Below are 12191 nucleotides of genomic sequence, written 5' to 3' on the forward strand. Positions count from 1 at the left end.
TTGCGTAAAAAATGTTTTATTTCTACTATGTTTTATTGTAGGTATGGAAAGTCTTATGCCCCGTACACACGGTCGGATTTTCCGATGGAAAATGTCCGATCGGAGCGTGTTGTCAGAAATTCCGACCGTGTGTGGGCTCCATCGGACATTTTCCATTGGATTTTCCGACACACAAAGTTGGACAGCAGGAGATAAAATTTTCCGACAACAAAATCCGTTGTCGGAAATTCCGATCGTGTGTACACAAATCCGACGGACAAAGTGCCACGCATGCTCAGAATAAATAAAGAGATGAAAGCTATTGGCCACTGCCCCGTTTATAGTCCCGACGTACGTGTTTTACGTCACCGTGTTCAGAAAGATCGGATTTTCCAACAACTTTGTGTGACCGTGTGTATGCAAGACAAGTTTGAGCCAACATCCGTCGGAAAAAGTCCTAGGATTTTGTTGTCGGAATGTCCGAACAAAGTCTGACCGTGTGTACGCCCTATAACTGTTATACTGTAATGATATTTTGTTTTATTGTTAACCATCATTTGCTTAGCAGGTACGCCATTCAGCTGCAGCACTGATTTATGTATCTTGACAGCAACAGCGTTTGCTCCCACGATACGTAAATCAGTGACTCCAGCGCTGTAGGAGGTGATTTCACCACCACAGTTAAAAAAAATGGTGCATGTGTGCCCATCATTAGAAGTGGGTGGATGAAGGGCGGTATTCTAATGGTGGGCATACAGGTATGTTGCTGGACTTTGAGTGGTTATACCAAAATGATGCCTGCAGGTTTAGGTATCATCTTGGTATCATTCATTTCAGCCAGTGGTCGGCTTTCATGTAAAAGCAATCCTAGCGGCTAATTAGCCTCTAGACTGCTTTTATAAGCAGTGGGAGGGAACGTCCCCCCCCTTCCCACCGTCTTCCATGGTTTTCTCAGGCTCTCCTGTCCCAACAGGGAACCCAAAAATGCAGCCAGTGGTTCCACCAGCTGATCATAAAGCTGATCAGAAACCAAAATGGCTCCAATCATCTCTATGACCTAAGAAACTGGAAGCTACGAGCATTTCATGACTTAGGTTTCGACGGATATAAACAGCTCCATTGGGAAATTGGCAAAGCATTTTATCACACCGATCTTCGTGTGGTCAGATGCTTTAAGGGCAGAGGAGAGATCTAGGCTCACTACCTATTGCTATCATAGGGGATATTTACATTCCCTGAGATAACAATAAAAATTATTTTTAAAAAAATGAAAGGAACAGTTTAATAATATAATAAAAAAAGCACCCCTGCCCCCCCCCCCCCTGCTCACACTCAAGGGCGAACAGAAGTGTCGGTCTGGTGTCATATGTAAACAGCAATTACACCATGCATGTGAGGTATCACTGCGAAGGTCAGATGGGGGAAGTAATTTTAGCAGTAGACCTCCTCTGTAAATCTGAAATGGTAACCTGTAAAGGCTTTTAAAGGCTTTTAAAATGTATGTAGTTTGTCGCCATCTTTTTTATTTCGTCAAACATTTGGGCAATATAGTGTGTTTTAGTGCATTCAAATTTTAAAAAAATGTGTTTTTTCCAAAAAAAAATGCGTTTGAAAAAAAATCACTGTGTAAATACTGTGTGAAAAAAAAAATTGCAACACCCACCATTTTAATCTGTAGGGCCTTTGCTTTAAAGAAGTATATAATGTTTGGGGGTTCAAAGTAATTTTCTTGCAAAAAAATATTATTTTTTCATGTAAACAAAAAGTGTCAGAAAGGGCTTTGTCTTCAAGTGGTTAGAAGAGTGGGTGATGTGTGACATAAGCTTCTAAATGTTGTGCATAAAATGCCAGGACAGTTCAACCCCCCCCCCCCCAAATGACCCCTATTTGTTGATAGGCATGTTGAGTCCATAGAATCATAGAATATTTTATATTTTGCCAAGTTTCGGAAAAATTTGATTTTTTTTTTTTTTTTGCACAAAGTTGTCACTAAATGATATATTGTTCAAACATGGCATGGTTATATGCGGAGTTACACCCCAAAATACATTCTGCTGCTTCTCCTGAGTAGGGGGATACCTCATGTGTGAGACTTTTTGGGAGCCTAGCCGTTTACAGGACACCGAAAACCAAGCACCGCCTTCAGGATTTCTAAGGGTGTAAATTTCTAATTTCTAAAGGCTATATAAAGCTGAAGACAGCAGATATACATGTAAAACTTATGTAGGAAGATTTGTTTTGTCTCTGTGTAATATCTGAGGCTGTTCACTTCATTGGGTATAGGAGAGGGTTTACATCCACTTTAAAGCTGAACTCTGGGCACAAAATTTTAATTAATATTCCTAAATAGCCACAGAAAATATAAATCCACTTTGTGTGTGCCAATGACTTTGAAAACCCAGATGTTAACATAAAAATAGCAATAGCATAATCATTATGTTACACATTTACTTCTACATAGAGCAGGACTTTAGGAAGAAATACACAAAGCACATTAAGATACACATACCTCCTACGTTTAGACAACGTTTGCTCATCCCAAAGTACAGCTTTAATGTTAGTTTGTTTCTTTTGTTACAGTAAACTGTCATTAACAATAGCACAAGAAACTGACGAATAAATGGAAGATTGGGTATTACGTGTTTTCCACTTGTTAAAACACTGCTGCACGGTGCTCTCAACCTTGTGTTCCCACATTATAAAGATCACAGCATTTAGTCAGCTGGATGCAGTCCTAATGAATCTTGCAATTCAATGCAAGGTGCCTAACTGTAGGTTTCTGAGACCCCTGTATTGTATGGCATGATGATGGTGGTTTGGGAGTTGTAGTTTTAGAAGTGGAAAGCACCAGTTGGCACCTGGTGGCACTCCATCAAAAATTTATTTTACTGTATCAGAGACAGGTTTAGCTTAAATCAATCTCCAACAAAAGAATATACTTTCATTTTAAATTAGCAGGCTACTGTGTGAAGCAAAGGGTAATCTTGCTAGCCTAAATTAGTGGTAAGCTTAAGCCTTCAAAGACAATTGTATGCCAGTGTTTGATGTATTTCACTATAATTAGCATATCTTTCAGCACAGTTAAATGCTTTCATTAATACTTCCCAAAAGTTAATTGAATGCAGATACCAAAAGTGAAACTCCTGTTTTGCCGAGAAAGAAAACAATCTCCTTTAGGTAAACTATATATATATTGCAAAGATTGTAGTATACAGTTTTGTTATTAAGAAAATTATGTTTCTTGTTCTTTCTCAAACTGGTGGGCAAATGGAACAATCTTTTTTTATTATCAACTCTTCAGTAATCTCAGTGTTGTAATAAGAAAAGGAGCATCATTTGCATCGCTGTTGCTACAAAAAAAGTCTTTAGTTGGTCATACACTGAACAAATTTCCCCAGGAACCCTTTATTTGCCAAAACTCAATAATTATATAAACTTTTGTTGAAGAAGCCTGGTGGAAAGTTTTAGGCTGAACAGCATATGCATCCAATCAGAAGCAGCTGATGTTTGGGTATTCTGACAGACGCCACCAGCGGTGGTCAGAATACAATAACCCGGCAGGGGGTCAAGTCCACCTGAGCTATGTAAAGGTCTTGCGAGCCACAGATGGATTAATGCCTCTGGAATGTATACCTATTATAGATAAGCTGCAAACACTAACCACGTTTCATTTCATGTGCATACCAGAAATATATGAATAATTGTGTCTGCGCTAAAAATTAAAAATAAAAATGAAATAAAAAATGTATATAAAACTGTGCTGAAACAGTGACTATATAGTAAAACCAAAAAGTCAATACAAAACAAATGGGTATAACAAATGCAATCCTTTTGTGAAAACATACTTAAAGTGCACCATGCAAAAGGGACAATAATATATGCATATAACTATAAATATAAAATCCAGGTGTTAATTGTGTAGTAATCAAGTGTCCACATCAAAGTAAAAATCCACTGCAAAATAGCAAAACGTAAAGTGCAAATATATAGTGTCCATAAAAGTTAGTGTCCATCATGCTCCTCATTAATGGTGTCCACAATAAAACATGCTCCAGTGCTCTCCTGTGACCCCCCAATCGTGCTTACGCTCACCTCTAAGCGCGTGACACGGTAATTAAACAGTGTCTAAACACGCATTGGAGCCACTCCTGGGCTCATTCAGGGTATGATGATGTAAACTCCAACCCTCTCAGATGACATCAGTGGTTACACATAAAAGAAAGAAAAGCTCCATAGTGTGATATAGCCAAGGATTTATTAAAATAAGTTAAAATTCCCACCAGGAGGGTACTCACAATATATAGGTGCGTGAGTGCATCAACCTATCCAGAGTGTAATATACAAACAAACGCTCGTATGGCATGCGGTGTGGTGTGCTTCCTCTGCTCTTCTGCTGACAGCTCCGTCCTACCCCTCCCCGACGCGTATTCGGCACAGGGATCATGTGCCTGCCTCTGGGGGATCTAATTGGACGGACGCTCTATGTACAATATATATGCTGACGGTGGCCATTTTGCCTAGGACCGCCGACAGCTCTAGTGATGGGCTACACTTATAAACATAATGCACCAACGAACGGCTTTAAAAAATCAGTGGTAAGTTACAGCTGTGAAAAAATACAACAACATATAGCGCTGTTTATTATTGACATTAATCCAAGACCAACTGTTGTTACCTAGTAATAATAACCAAATTAAGAAATATAATGTGTATATATATACTAAACATTATTATTAATCGAAGACAGAGCTGCACATCCCAGAGGTCACCATACCGCACCTCATAAGCCAATTCTAAGAGCCTCAGCCTGCTGAATTGATTATAGAGAGAACATGTATTACAATAATCAAGTTTAAAATCAAAGTAAGAAAATCTACATTAATAAAAAATTATACACATTAATAAAATTATACTAAAAACGATCACAGCATATGCTAAAATGAATCACAAAATAACGAGGAATCAATGAATTCTGAGTAATAGATCCCACATAAAAATACTAAAGCCCTCCCAAAGAGGGGGCCTAGATCCTGCGATCCTTTATTAAAATGAATTCTCACCCATAAAAAAGGTGGGGGGGGGATATCTATACTAAAATATATATATCAATGAATAGAAAAATATGAAAAAAATAAAAACAAAAACTAAAATTATTTAATATATGAAAATATCCTTATAATAAAATTGCAGGGTACCCAGAGGGAGTATAAATCCCAATGTGTATGACAAGTTATATATAAAACTTTAAATATGTAACCTGTCGAGAAGAATGATATATAAATCAATAATTCTGCCACCACCGTAACTTCACAATGGTAACCATCACCTACTATAATCAAACCTACATAGCCAAATCAGATAATAAATTAATGCATATCGGCCTAACCAAAATCGGTCTAAATTGTAGGAATATGTGTAGGGTTCAGTAATAAACTACAGATTAAAAATTACTGAGAAAACATCTTAAATCGAACTCCTTATTGAGCCCACCAGGGGATAAAGAGCCCAGCTGGTGTATCCACCAAGATTCTCGCTTACTGATTTCCCTCACATAGTTGGAGCCTCGCCAGTGGTGTCTAGGAGCCTCTATTCCCCAAAATTTCATACCAGTCGTGCTTTGATTGTGCACTTTCTTAAAATGTATGGACAGATGGTGCTTATCTGACCCTTTGCGTATGTTTCTTACATGTTCCTCTAAGCGGTCTTTCAAAGCCCTAGTGGTGCGACCCACATAGATATAATTGCATGGGCATTTTAACGCATATACAACACCTATAGTGTCACAGGATATAAAGTCTCTGATGACATAAGACTGATTAGTTCTGGGATCAGAGAATTCCTTTACTCTTTTGTCATTGTCCAGAACCCTCACACAACTGTAGCACCTACCACAGCCATAAAAGCCCTTAAGGTCCCAGAACATCTTGGGTTTTGGGGGGGTGGTTCCACTACATTGTGTACCAATTTGTCTCGCAAATTGGGTGCTTTTTTTAAAATAATTTTAGGTTTCTCTGGAATCACCTCTTTAAGATGGACATCCTGCTTTAAAACATTCCAGTACTTTCGTATAAACCTTTGTACTTCATTGTTTTGCAAGGAGTAATTCAAAACAATGCTGATACTTTCATTAATATCGTTTCCCATGGTTTCAATCCTATCCTTTAATAAATTTTCCCTATTAAGGCATGCAACCTCCAACTTTTCTTTTTGCAAGAAATCTTTATGGTATCCCTTATCAATAAACATATTACTTAGCATGTTGGACTGGAGCTCATAGTCCTCAGTCCTCGTGCAGTTCCTCCTCATCCTTGTAAATTGACCTCTAGTTATATTCTCCAGCCAAGGTTTGTAATGACAGCTGGTAGTCGGGATGTAAGAATTGCGATCTGTTGCTTTAAAAAACGATCTGGTAATAATACCATCATTAGTGTTAAAAATTTCCAGATTTAAAAAATGAATACATTCCCTATTCACATCCCAAGTTAAGGAGGTGTTGAGATCATTGCTATTCATGGAGTCTAATAGACACATTAGTGTTTCCATGTTGCCCTTCCAGATAATCAGCAGGTCATCAATGAACCTCTTGTATAGTAAAATGTTACCGCATATTCCATTTAAAACTCCCTCCTCTTCCCATTTGGCCATGTATAAGTTCGCCACGCTAGGGGCAAATTTGGCACCCATAGCGACACCTTTTGTCTGCAAATAAAACTTGTTGCCATACCAAAAGAAATTGTGTCGCAAACAAAAATCCAAACACTTCAGGATAAATACAATGAAATATTCATCAACTGGATCTTCTTTCCTCAAAGCCCATTCCACAGCTTTCAAGGCTCCCTCATGATCTATATTGGTGTAAAGTGAGGCCACATCTCCCGTGGCCATAATAATATTCTCTTGTGCAGTACATTCATTCAGAAGCTGTAATGTGTGTTTGGTATCTTTGAGGTAAGCTTTGGTCTTTTTAACCAGAGGTTGCAGATGAATATCTATAAATTTCCCCAATCTAGATGTTAAAGATTCAATGCCGCTCACTATCGGTCTACCTGGGGGGTTCTTGCTATCCTTGTGTATCTTTGGTAAGAAATATATCACTGGTATCTTACTAACCATGGGAACTAGGTACTTTGCTTCTTGCTTATTCAGGAGTCCTTCATCCACGCCATATTTAATGATATCTTCCAATGTTTTTTTGAAGGGTTTAGAGGGGTTACTATCCAGTAACCGATATGTATCAGTATCATTTAGTATCCTTCCATTCCTCCTTATATTGTTGCAGGGATAACAAAACTAGCCCACCACCTTTATCTGCTGGCCTAACCACTATATCTGTCCTTATTTCTAATGAATTCATTCCTTTTTTAAAATCCTTATGTTCATAAAACTTCTTAATGGGCAATTGTTCAAGCTCAGTGGTGACCAACTTCTTGAACAAATCCACATATTTATTGTTGGCTAAACACAGAGTTATTCCTCAGTTTGGTATATCTAGTATTCCCAATAGCTTTTTGGATAGGATTAAGGGCATAATATTTTTTGATATTCAGCTTTCTAATAAACTTTTGTATCCCAAAATACGTCTCAAATTTGTTGAGCCCTTTTTTCAGGGCAAGCTTGATACCCTTGTCAAGCACCAATAGTTCTTCCCTTGACAGTGGAGCCCCACTTAAATTAAAAATCCCCTCCCCTAGTCTTCTCGCCTTCTTTTTCTGCTGTATTCTTCTTCCTGCTCTCCCTCCTCTTTTCCTGGGTTTCTTGTCTCGAGGGAGGACCCACCCCTGGTCCCCCCTAAAAAAGATTCCTCAAAAAATTGCTCCTCATTATCCTCCAAAGGTTGATATCTGTTATATACTGGTATTCTATATTGATCTTGTAGGGGGTTCTCGTATCTCACTCTTTGTGGTTTCGGCGAGTAATAAACTCCACCCCTTTGTGTGTTCCATAGGAATCAGAGGGATACCCCCTCTGTGGGTATTGATTCGGTGGGGGACCTCTGTATGAGAGATGATTCCCTCTATGCGGTGTTTCTTGCTGGTACCCATAATTTCCTTGTGGTCTATATGGGGTACTCTGCTGGTACCCATACTGCTTCTGATGGCCATAGGAATTATGTTGCCCTCCTCTCCATTGAGGAGGGGGGTTTGAATGATAGCCCCTATCATATTGGTTGTATTGGGCTCTGTTCCTATCACCTCGATATGGTCTCCCATAGTGCCAGTTTCCCTGGTTAGCTTGGGGGCCATAACCGGAATGTTGGGCGTTACTTCCCCCATTATTAGGCCGTTCTTGTTGATCATAATATGGCCTCCTAAATGGCTGGCGATAAGGAGTATGGGGTTGCTTATCCTCCTGATGGTGTGAGGGTTGTCCTCTCCCAGGCTGTTTAGCGTTCTGTGGTTGTTGGTGTTGCTGCCCTTGTGGTTGTGGTGCTTTCATGTCACCAGTGCCACTTGTCACTGTTTGCGATTGTAAGCTAACAGTAGCATTGGCTACTAGTGTGGATTGCCAACGAAAAACCTGCTTATTTCGGTAGTCCTCAAAATCTCTCAAATATTTTTTCCTCTTAACGTTTTTATTCTCAACATCTTTTTTCTGCATATTTTTGTGTAAATCACCCATGAGTCTATTATATTCAGGTGTATTGTTAAAAGGAGTAAGCTTTCTTTAATCTGATCCTCTATTAGTGATAATTTACGTTGCTTCCGTTTGAGGAGAAATTCTATAATCTCTCTTCCTTTACCTGAGAAAAAGACGTACCATTCCTCTATATCATCATCACCTAGTAAACCATCATTTATGGGAACATCCCATCTTAACTTCCTGGGAACCATACCATCTTTCAAATATTTCTCCAGGGTGGAGCGATCCCACCATATGTTACTTTTTTTGTCCATACAGTGTCCCAGTTTCCTAAATAGGTGTGTGATATCATCCTCTTTCGTATTACTAACCGAGAATAGACCTTCCAGGTCTATCTCTCTATTTTCGAAAAAGGCAAAGGGATCCATAGGCTGCTAACAAGTGTATGAAACAAGATACAGATAAGTTATGTAAAGGTCTTGCGAGCCACAGATGGATTAATGCCTCTGGAATGTATACCTATTATAGATAAGCTGCAAACACTAACCACGTTTCATTTCGTGTGCGTACCAGAAATATATGAATAATTGTGTCTGCGCTAAAAATTAAAAATAAAAATGAAATAAAAAATGTATATAAAACTGAGGTGAAACAGTGACCATATAGTAAAAAAGTCAATACAAAAAAAATGGGTATAACAAATGCAATCCTTTTGTGAAAATATACCTAAAGTGCACCATGCAAAAGGGACAATAATATATGCATATAACTATAAATATAAAATCCAGGTGTTAATTGTGTAGTAATCAAGTGTCCACATCAAAATAAAAATCCACTGCAAAATAGCAAAACGTAAAGTGCAAATATTAGTGTCCATAAAAGTTAGTGTCCATCATGCTCCTCATTAATGGTGTCCACAAAAAAACATGCTCCAGTGCTTTTACCTCTAAGCGTGTGACACGGTAATTAAACAGTGTCTAAACACGCATTGGAGCCACTCCTGGGCTCATTCAGGGTATGATGATGTAAACTCCAACCCTCTCAGATGACATCAGTGGTTACACATAAAAGAAAGAAAAGCTCCATAGTGTGATATAGCCAAGGATTTATTAAAATAAGTTAAAATTCCCACCAGGAGGGTACTCACAATATATAGGTACGTGAGTGCATCAACCTATCCAGAGTGTAATATACAAACAAACGCTCGTATGGCGTGCGTTGTGGTGTGCTTCCTCTGCTCCTCTGCTGACAGCTCCGTCCTACCCCTCCCCGACGCGTATTCGGCACAGGGATCACGTGCCTTCCTCTGGGGGATCTAATTGGAAGGACGCTCTATGAACAATATATATGCTGAGCTGTTTTCCATGGATGAAGAGATCTTTTGGATTTTTTTTTGTTCAGCCCACCAAATGATTTTGTAAAGGTGTAGAGCATGATCACTTTGAAAAGTAAATTTTCACTTTGCTTAGTGAATGAGATAAATCGGTGCTGAATCCAACCATCTATTCATGTGCAAGCATAAATCCTGTTATTCTTCATTTTCCTCGCAAACGATTATGCATTTGCTCAGCTTAGCCAAAATTCACTTTGCAAAGTAAACTTGCTCTATTCCTTTAGTAAATCAATCCCACATTTTAAGCAAAAATGGCAGGGGATGCTTCTAATTTGAAAAAGAAGGAACCCATTAATTTTATGTGAAAACATAGTCAATACTCAATGGCTGATGAAAGGAAACCTTCAGGCTTTAAAGTGCAAAGTAAAATGCAACAGCACTGGGTTGATGGAACACTCAAATGTCAATGGCAGATAACTATAAATAATTGTAGACGATGAACTAAGAAAACATCCGTACATAGACACATGTAATAATACAGGCATAACAGAAAAAATAGGTGAAAGGAGTTACACTCTTTACTAGCCACATGGCAATAGGTGATATCAGGCAGCAAGGGAAAAACATGTCTTTTCAATTACATCATTGGGAGATGTCCTTAAGCTGTGTGTGATGCTAAGGAAAAGTATGGTCCTCACTGACAGCATCAATGACAATATATTCTGGCATCACATATTTTGCATGTGTAATAGATTTATTTACATTTCAGTTTTCACTCGCTTAAATACAGCAGTAGCAACACCCCAACCTGATTCAATACAACTTTTAAAAAAGGCTTTTAGGTAGTTTTGGCCGTGATACCTGATTTTTTTTTTATCCAGCTGTAATGGGCCTGAATTAAACAATGGAAGTAACAGACACAGCAGATTTAACCTCCCTGGCGGTATGATTATGTCAGATTTTTGCCTCTTAAAGCGGTACAATTATTTTGCATAGAAATGTAACCTTTTATATTGTAGGCCTGTAATTCTTAACAATAGCACACTTAAATCTGTCCACCAAGAGTCTAATAGATATCCCGGGTATGATGAAGTTTGAAACACAAAATCATAAATTATAATATAATAAATAAATATAAATAATTATAAAAAATAATAATATAATAATAATAAAATTAATTTCCCCACAAATCACTATCGCTCAATTCTGCAAGTGTTCAAATTTACTATCGCTGTTTTCTAGCTGGTCTAAAACCACTTTTGACGTAAAGGGACACTTTTTGGTTGCTATGGGCAATCTCAAGTTTTCAGGCAGAAAAAACAGTATATAATATAAAATTGCATGCAGGGCATTGGACAAAGCACTGGGGACAAAAGGGATGTGAAATAATTTCATACAGTAATGTAATCTGTAAGATTACAGTGTACTGTATGTAATATGATTTTTCACTTTTTTGAATTTGCCTCCGGGCTCCGCCCCGTGCATCGCGATGCTCGCAGGGAACCAAGCCCGGCACAGAGAGGCTTTGGGTGGAGGACAGAGCCCACGGACACAGCGGGGGGGGATTGCAGGATCCTGGGGATAAGGTAAGTATACCTCACCAGGATCCTGCAATGCAATCCTGAGTGTGGCTTGGTGCTGAAATTTAACCCTTAGCCACACTCAGGAAAACCGCCAGGGAGGTTAAAAGGTATAGGAAAGTGTAGTCTTATAAAAAAAAAAGCTTAAGCCCTCAACTTCATACAAGTTGGGCAGAGGCAAAACAGTTCCATCATATGGTTTGTGAGCTTCTTTTTTTCAGTATGGCTTGCATTGTTTTAAAAGTAAAAAACAAAAAATAAAACAGAATGCACAAAATGACTTCAAGACCATAACCCCACATTCCCTGAACTAACTCCCGTTCTTGTAATCCCAATCATTCCCCAAATATTTAAGGCCTTTTGTACACTGCAGCTTGAAAAAGCTCAGCTTTTTTTTTTCTTATTGAGCTAAAATACATCCCATTAATTGTAATGAGCCTATGCACACAGGAGCGCAAACAAGTACCATCATTGTTCAGTAACAAAAAAAATATTGAAAAATCTGCATTTTTGGTCAGTAATTTACGCCTCATGCACGCAAATGTGCGCAAATGCACGCAATTGTGCATAAATGCGTGCAAATGTTTATTTGCATATTGTACAGAAGAAGAACGCAAGAATAAATTTGTACGAAAATTCACAAAATTGTGTGAGTGTATGAACGCATATACGCGACAATACGCTCAAATACCATACTTACAAATAAAAGCCTGAAATTA

Source organism: Aquarana catesbeiana, linkage group LG04 (assembly GCF_042186555.1).
Source record: "Aquarana catesbeiana isolate 2022-GZ linkage group LG04, ASM4218655v1, whole genome shotgun sequence".
Taxonomy (NCBI): domain Eukaryota; kingdom Metazoa; phylum Chordata; class Amphibia; order Anura; family Ranidae; genus Aquarana; species Aquarana catesbeiana.